Source organism: Somniosus microcephalus, chromosome 3 (assembly GCF_052327205.1).
Source record: "Somniosus microcephalus isolate GS21.2 chromosome 3, FLI_Smic_1.0, whole genome shotgun sequence".
NCBI classification, from domain to species: Eukaryota; Metazoa; Chordata; class Chondrichthyes; order Squaliformes; family Somniosidae; genus Somniosus; species Somniosus microcephalus.
In genome coordinates this window covers 212735487-212743396 of record NC_140989.1, presented here as the reverse complement: position 1 = coordinate 212743396, position 7910 = coordinate 212735487, and the positions used below count along the sequence as shown (strand labels likewise).

At 48.5% G+C, this 7910-nt stretch overlaps 1 pseudogene; it reads right to left on the bottom strand.

Annotated features, from left to right (window-relative positions):
- Window positions 1–2257: 2257 nt before the first annotated feature.
- On the bottom strand, window positions 2258–7324 carry LOC147121704 (uncharacterized; annotated as a pseudogene).
- Between the last annotated feature and the right edge of the window lie 586 nt (window positions 7325–7910).

Below are 7910 nucleotides of genomic sequence, written 5' to 3'. Positions count from 1 at the left end.
TAATTCTTCATTAAAGCCGTGGAAATATCCTGCTGGCAAAATGAGCACCATTGTCAATTGCATTTCTCCAACAGTTTCTCAATTTCTGCGACCTCTGGAGTGAAGTTAAGGCTTGAGAGTTTTGTCAAGCTAGTTTATGTTATAGGAGAAGAGGGAAGCCCTCTGGGCCACTCTTACATGTTAAACTTTTCCACTTTCTCATCTGTTTAGTTTGATGTGTTTAGGGGGCGGGACACAATGGTGTAGAGCTGGGTTCAACACCCCACCCACCTTCAACACAAAACGCAACGAGCACTAATGAAAAACAGAGGGTGGGTAGAAAAGCAGGAAGTATATTGCTCAATCTGTTTTCTTAAAAAGAAAAAGGACAGAGAACTTTGGACAAACAGTTTGTAAGTAGGTGAGTTTAGAATCTGACCATTTTAAAAGCTGTAACTGACCTGTTGGTGTTTGATTTAATTTCTGACAGTAGCTTGATTTTGCTAGTTCCAATTCTGCCCAGACTCCATTAAAATTATTGAAAGTGAAAGTGTCTTAATAACAGACTGTTTCCTGGTAATACGATATTTGTAAACCGCCTCTTGCTTAATGTTAATTTCGGGTTTGTTGTAATCTGTGAAACAAATTGAAACATAAATGAAGTTTACAAGGCGGGGAAGCATATGGTTAGCTTGCCAAGCCCAGGCAGGACTTGGTCACTTTTTTTTCTTAAAGCGTTTGCCTTTTCTTTCATGTGATCAGGCTGTTTCTTGGAAAGGACGAGGGAGGTTGTTTCATTAAATCCTACTTGCATTTGGGTCGAAAAATCCAAAGGAGGGCCCAGCTTGATTGGTAACACACTGCAGCGTGCAGGGTCTGAATGCTCCGCTGTCTGAGACCCCACCTGTGCACCATATCGCAAAACTTTTCATACAGTCTTATGCTGTAGGCTGCAAAATCCAGTCGCAGAGGTGTTTATTAAGATTGTTGAGTATCAGTTTGTGAAATACTTAGAAGGGCTGGATGGTACGTTCAGTGCACAGGACGGCTGGGCTGCCAATCAGACTGTTAGTCTGATTAAACATAGAATCAGACAGCACAGAAGGAGGTCAATCGGCCCATCGTGCCTGTGCCGGCTCTTTGAGAAAGCTATCCGATTAGTCCCACTCCCCGGCTCTTTCCCCACAGCCCTGAAAATGTTTCTTTTCCAAGTATTTATCCAATTCCGTTTTGGAAGTTACTATTGAATCTGCTTCCACCGCCCTTTCAGACAGTGCATTCCAGATCACAACAACTCGCTGTGTAAAAAGATTCTCCTCATCTCCTCCGGTTCTTTTGCCAGTTATCTTAAATCTGTGTCCTCTGGTCACCGACCCTCCTGCCAGTGGAAACAGTTTCTCCCTATCTATCAAAACCATTCATAATTTCAAACAACGCCATTAAATCTCCCCTTAATCTTCTCTGCTCTAAGGAGAACAATCCCAGCTTCTCTAGTCTCTCCACATAACTGAAGTCCCTCATCCCTGGCATAATTCTGCAACTGCACTTGCAGTTATTAAAGCTGATCTATGAGAAGGGGTGGTCTTATGATGTAATCAACAATCCACTCGCCGTTTGAATTGCCGCCTCCTCTATTTCTGCTCGCCACTTGTGGTATTGCTATATTTTGGCAGTTTGTATTTTATTTTAATTCTGGCTGATTAATGGCAGTGAATTAATCAGGTTACATTTACGTGGCTACGCTGTCATCTTCATACGATATCAAAAAGGCCAGCTGGAAATGCTGAAACTTGCTATTACCCACCATTGCAACCAGGTGCTGATGTAGACTAGTTCGGCTTGTATTTACTTTGGGGTCAGGTTGTTGCATTGTGAACGGACTTTATACTTGTATCAGATTTGGCTCAGTAGCACTCTCACCACTGAGTCAGAAGGTTGTGGGTTCAAGTCCCATTGCAGATACTTGAATACAAAACTCCAGGCTGGCACTCTAGTGCAGTACTGAGGGAGTGCTGCACTGCCAGAGGTGCGGTCTTTCGGATGAGACATTAAAGCGAGGCCCCATCTACCCTCTCAGGTGGACGTAAAATAACCCATGGCACTATTTTGAAGAATGGCAGGAGAATTCTCCTCAGAGTCCTGGGAACACTGTGGGGGGTGGTGGTGTGTATCAGCTTCACCTCTGACTTATGAGCAGTTTGACTCGCTCCCACTCCCTTGGTTCTAGACCGTGGACTTATTTGGGGGTTGTGACAAAAGTACAGCAGACAACTGGTTTTGGTGCAAGAAACTTTGATCTTTATTCAAGAGAGAAAATATAACACAACAATCTTAACACTCTAATAAAATGGGGAACACTTCGATACACACGAGGGAAATTACAGTAGAAAAATACCTCACCCCTCCCAATCCCACTTTACTAGCTAAGTTGTACGCTAGAGGACCAGGGATAATGCTCACCAAACGAATCCTTGACAATTGAGCTGGTTTGCGGTTTCAGGGTTCGCTGGATGTGTTGGTTGGTGCCTGCTGTACCCTGGACGCGGTAGAGGACTTCAACTGCGTGCCTGGTCAGTCTTCGCGAGTCCGCTGATGCGGTAGGGTGCGTATTGGATTTATCGGGTGAGTACCCACTTTTCTTCTGTTAGAGATAGGGTTTAGAGTCTTTTTAAGTAAAAATCTTACCCAGGGGTAAGTCAGGAATAGATTGCAGAGTGGAAAACTTGCGAATCTTCGGTTTTCTCCCGAGTTGGTTTTCTTTGGTCGCGGTGGCCCAATATTACCCAGTTGGTTGGTGGTAATATTCGGTTGGTTGTTTCGTAAGGCCCTTGTTGCCGCGAGGTGTCTGATGGTCACTGGAACTGTTGCCCTGGTTTCTTGTGTGTTGACCTGCTTCCAGAACTGTTAACTTCTTCGAACTCGACGAACTGCTGAGAACTGTAGGGCTTGTAGAGAACTTGTTGTAACTGTGTAACTGCTGAACTGTCTTCTTGAGAAAACAGGCCTTCAGTTATACTAAATGGGGCCTCCTAATCTGCGCGCCAAATCAGTCCCGGTTTATTGTACGATTTTGGCGGGCTTGTTAATAGTAACTTGTTTATGAATGTGTGAAGTGGTTTCGGGATGGTTCCGTGAGCTGTTGAGCTCTTACTTGATTGTAGTCATTGTGCTCAGGTTGCAAGTTTCCTGACTGGGCCTGAGATTTCTATGGAGTTGGGCGAGGTGATTTGTTTTATGCATGTTTTGCATGGATCCTGTAATTTGGGTGGGGACTGCTCTTCCGTGGGTCTATTGTTAGAATGTAAATTGTCTGATGGGGGCTGAGTGATGTTAGACAGTTCCCCAGACAGTTTGATTAACTCCAGTACTCAAACTGTCTATTACAGAGGTTGATCCCATCTCCTGTTGCAGCCTTTTCCTTTATAAGCCCAAACATGCCTTTTTTTTAAATACCAAATCTTGGTTTTTGACCTTGAATCTCCCTCTGTTAGGCCCAATACATTTCATCACCCTGAAGTGGTTAGAAAAGAGCCCAAAGTCCTTTTCTTTAGGGTTTTTCTCCGAGTTTTGGGGGATCTGTGAATTTTGAGAATCTTACAGTCCCCCCTGTGATACTTTACTTGCTAGAGTATCATACTGGGTGAGCAAAATTCTTGATCCTCGAGAGCCAACCTTCCCCTGTAGTTTACCTATCTAAGACCCAAAACATACATTCCCCTTTAGATGTAGTGTTCAGATGCATACACAGGTAAGAATTCAGTTACATTCATATCCAAGCACAGAGGGGGTCCAACACCCCTGCACCACTTGGAAAATATGGTACATATACATAGAAAAATAATACCCGGCCACAAAACTTTATATTAATAACGATTAAGGCTCGTCCCATACCTGGTCATAGACTTTATTGTAATGCACGTCCCATGCTCTCTCATGTCGGGATCGGAGCATTCTGTCCCTCCCCTTGCACTTTGTGCACAGTAAGTAGAAGACTATACTGAGCTGGCAGACCACTAAAATATGGGAAGCCATTCTGATCCAGGAAGGGACCTCTATATTTTTGAAAATGTCCCACCAGGGTGGAACTACGATATCCAAAATCTTGGCCCCTATCTTGACTGTCGTTCTAGAGTATAGAAATGTTTTTGTAATACTTCTACGGCTTTGAGTAGGGCGGTAAGATGTTCAGGTAGAGGGGGAATTTTATAGCCGAAGAATGTGACATAGTCTTGCAGGTTGGTTATGTTTTCCCTGACAGTGAGGTGAACAGTGGAGGGTTCAGGAATGGGGACAATCCGTTCCTGGGCCACTTGAACTTCTGCCTCAGGTTTAATGCAGAAACTGCTGTCACTCACCGGACACCAGATGTGCTGTCCATGCTGGTAGTGGGGCGCACTTGTGGTGACACAATATGTATCAGCCCCTATGAATGCTACCTGTGGGGGAACATGGCCTTGTGCCATTACCTCCATGGTACAGTTAATAGGTCATGCGCCAGCAGCTTTAAACCCGCACTGTGGTCTAGAATAGGCGTTCAAGTGCTGGGGACACAGTATTATGTGTGCACCCCGGCTCCGGCACCCGGAGAGGTCTGTACCTGTCATAGCGTGCTCCCACTTTATGACATAAGGTGGGACCGCTGCGAAACGGACGTGTGCACCCCCTTGAATGATCCCAATGTTCTCCACCCTGTATACCGGTGCGGGTCGGGCTGTCCCACCCATGACCAGCATCCTCACTACTATCCCCATGATAGTGTGATTGGAACGCCCGCAATCTACTGGGACAGGGTAGGCTTCAGAGGCTAGGCGGAGCTGACATGGGCTCAGTGAATTACTAAACAGGTGGAGGGCTGCGAGGTGCTTGTTGCTAATCCAGGAGGGGACTAAACCTTGTTTTAAATCCTCCAGGTTGCTGCGGCCCTCGCCCAGCAACCATGCCCCGTATAGCACACACACCTCATTCTGTGCAGCCTGATCCGAAGCATTCTTATCCTCCCGTATGAGTGCATTTACTGTTTTTGCGTGTCTTTCTAGCTCAGCAATGATTTCCTTTAAATGGACCATCATAGCTTGGTCCTCGTGTAGCTCTGAGCCTACCACTGTGTTTTCTTCCGTTAGGGTCTTTCGTAGTTGGGTTTTTAGACCATTTATTTGCATTTGCAGTTCTATATCGTCCAGGCGATTTATTACCGAGGATCTTGTATTGTAGATTGTGAAAATATCGTTCCAGGTTCCCCTTCTTTGTCTCCCTGCGCCCATAGTGTGCTCAGCGTGTAATGTGTACAGCTCTGCTTTGTCTATGTTGGCAAAGTCGAATTCGTAGAATTTCCGAAACATTTCTTTTAGTAGGGCTTGGTATAGCTGTTCTGTCTCCTTAGGGCACCATTCAGGTAAGTGTACTTCGGTAAGGATTAGGATAACTGAAGCTAATGCATAGTGTACCCCCGGTATAGTACCTTTTCGGTCGGCTCTAGCACTAACCCATTCCCTGGCCCCTTGGTGGTGGTAGGACACCTCTCTATTACTGTCCGTGATGTCGGGGTCGTGGGCAGGGGCTTTCGGGTGCGTGTTACGAGTTCGGTGGCGTTGACTGGGATCGGGGAGTGTGGGAGCGTGCACGCATACAGGCTAGAATCCCACCCCATCCCCTTCCTGGTATCTTGCCATTGTCTGGAGAAGATGATGGATATGCCTGTGGGACAGGCTCTCTCTGATCCCCACATGCAGATACAGATTCCGTGTTCCGACTCCCACCACTTATCCCAACACACACTCACTCCCCCTTGGGTCCCCGTGATCGTCCGGTAGGTGTTGTTCCCCAGTCATTCCTAGTCGGCTGTACGGTCCCCTATGTCCCTGCTCAGCTTCCTGAGCCACCACCACCTATCCAGGGGAATCCGTCCCTTGCATGTAAGACACACACGTTGCCCCTCAGTGACACTGACCCTTGTAGCAACGACCTGTACCCTGGGGCATGGGATGGAGGCCTCCCCATAGGAGAACCCGGTCTGGCTGGAGTATTGGGTTGAGTTAGACCTCAGCCACCCTGGCCACCTCTCCTCATGGAAGTAAATAGCGAGCTCCTCCACACCCCGTTCGCCACCCCCAGCGGTAACGATTGGCGCTCTCTCTCCCGAGCACCCATAAATGTGGGAATCCTCCACGTCTCCTCGGTCACCGATGCTCACCCCTACCAGGGCGAGCAGGAGCAGAACCTTTCTCATGCCGATTTCCTCTCTGTAGGGACACACAAAACAGATGACCATGTCCCGAGAAGGTTCTCTGGCTTGACAAAGTGATCGAGTTTTGAAACTTAATCTTACTTCAAAGATAATTCAATAATAAACCTAAAGCTACCAAAACGGTAAAAACACACCTAAATGCATCAGAAATGCTATGTACATCCGCCGCCTGTCTCCGGGCGGCCAGGCTAATTCCTGTTCGGCCTTTGTCTTCTGCGGCTTCTGGGCAGCTTGTACAACTGGGCGTAAGGTGGCCTGTACCGCAGGACCCGGAGAGTCCTCCTTAAAACAACTGGGGGTTTCCCTGAATCCCAGATGATCGGGGGCGTGTCCCCTCCTGTACTACAGCACACTACCCCCTTCGGTGTGGCTGCTGAGTCCCTGTCCTGTTCTGCGGGCTCCTCGCAGCCTGAGGCCGCAGGCTGGGGACCCCTCTCGTTCTCTTTGCCCACCGCTACCTCTCCTGTGAGTCCCTCACCGTTGGAGGCTGCAGGCTGGGGATCCCTATTCCTAGAACGATCCCTGACCTTGGGCATTCTTTTACGGGTTGCGATCCTTCCGGGGCTGAGCCATTGAAACTGATGCGCTGGTGACCACGGTAGTTTAGGCTGTGGCAGGCGAGGAGACCTTCTTAAGGCTTCGGCTACCGGGGGTGTGTCCAAGTCCCAACTAATAGGTGGGGCGGCCCCTCCAGTGACACAAGCCACTGCCCCCACCAGTGCGGTCTGTGAGTCTGCCACAGCTGCTGGCTGAGGATCTCTATCTTTTGGCGGTTCACCCTTGTGGTAAACCACTGTTATTGTTGTTCACCGTTGTTGTTGTTGTTGCACACTGTTGTATCTATGCATGCCTCTGCTGGCTCCACCCACAGGCCCAGGTATAAAGGTGACTGCTCTGCAGCCCCCTGCCTTCTTGGAACCCAGTCAACCACGAGAGGCATGCTCTGTTCTTTGCTAATAAAAGCCTTTTAGTTACTCTCCTAACTCTCCGTCTTTTATGAGTAATTGATAGCGCATCAATTTTATTAGCAAAAACAAAATGTTGGCACCAAACGCTGAGCAGCAGGCTGCTGCACCAAACGCTGAGCAACAGGCTGCTGCACCAAACGCTGAGCAGCAGGCGCTGCAGCAAACGACGGCACCAAACGCTGAGCAGCAGGCGCTGCTGCATGCCCTCAGACCAACATGCCTGGACCTAGACCCTCAAGAGGCGGGTTCGTCTACCAAGTTCGCACAATGGCTGCGTTGCTTCGAAGCTTACCTGGAAGCCTCAGCCGTGACACTAGATGGAAACAAACTAAAAATCCTGGCCTCCAAGGTGGGCCACCAAGTCTACACGCTCATCCAGGACGCGACTACCTACACGGCGGCTATCGATCTGCTAAAAGGACAATACACACGCCCGGTAAATACGGTTTATGCCAGACACCTCCTGAGATCCCGCAAACAGCAGTCCGGGGAATCGGTGGAGGCATTCCTACGGGCACTACAGATACTCGGCCGAGCCTGCGATTGTAAAGAGGTATCGGCCGCGACACACACGGAGGGACTTATCCGAGATGCCTTCGTTGCGGGCCTCAAATCCGACTACTCCCGGCAGAGACTGCTGGAGAAGGGCGAAATCGACCTGAAGAAGGCAGTGTCCCTCGCGCTCTCGCTAGACGCGGCCCACCAGAATATGGACGCAT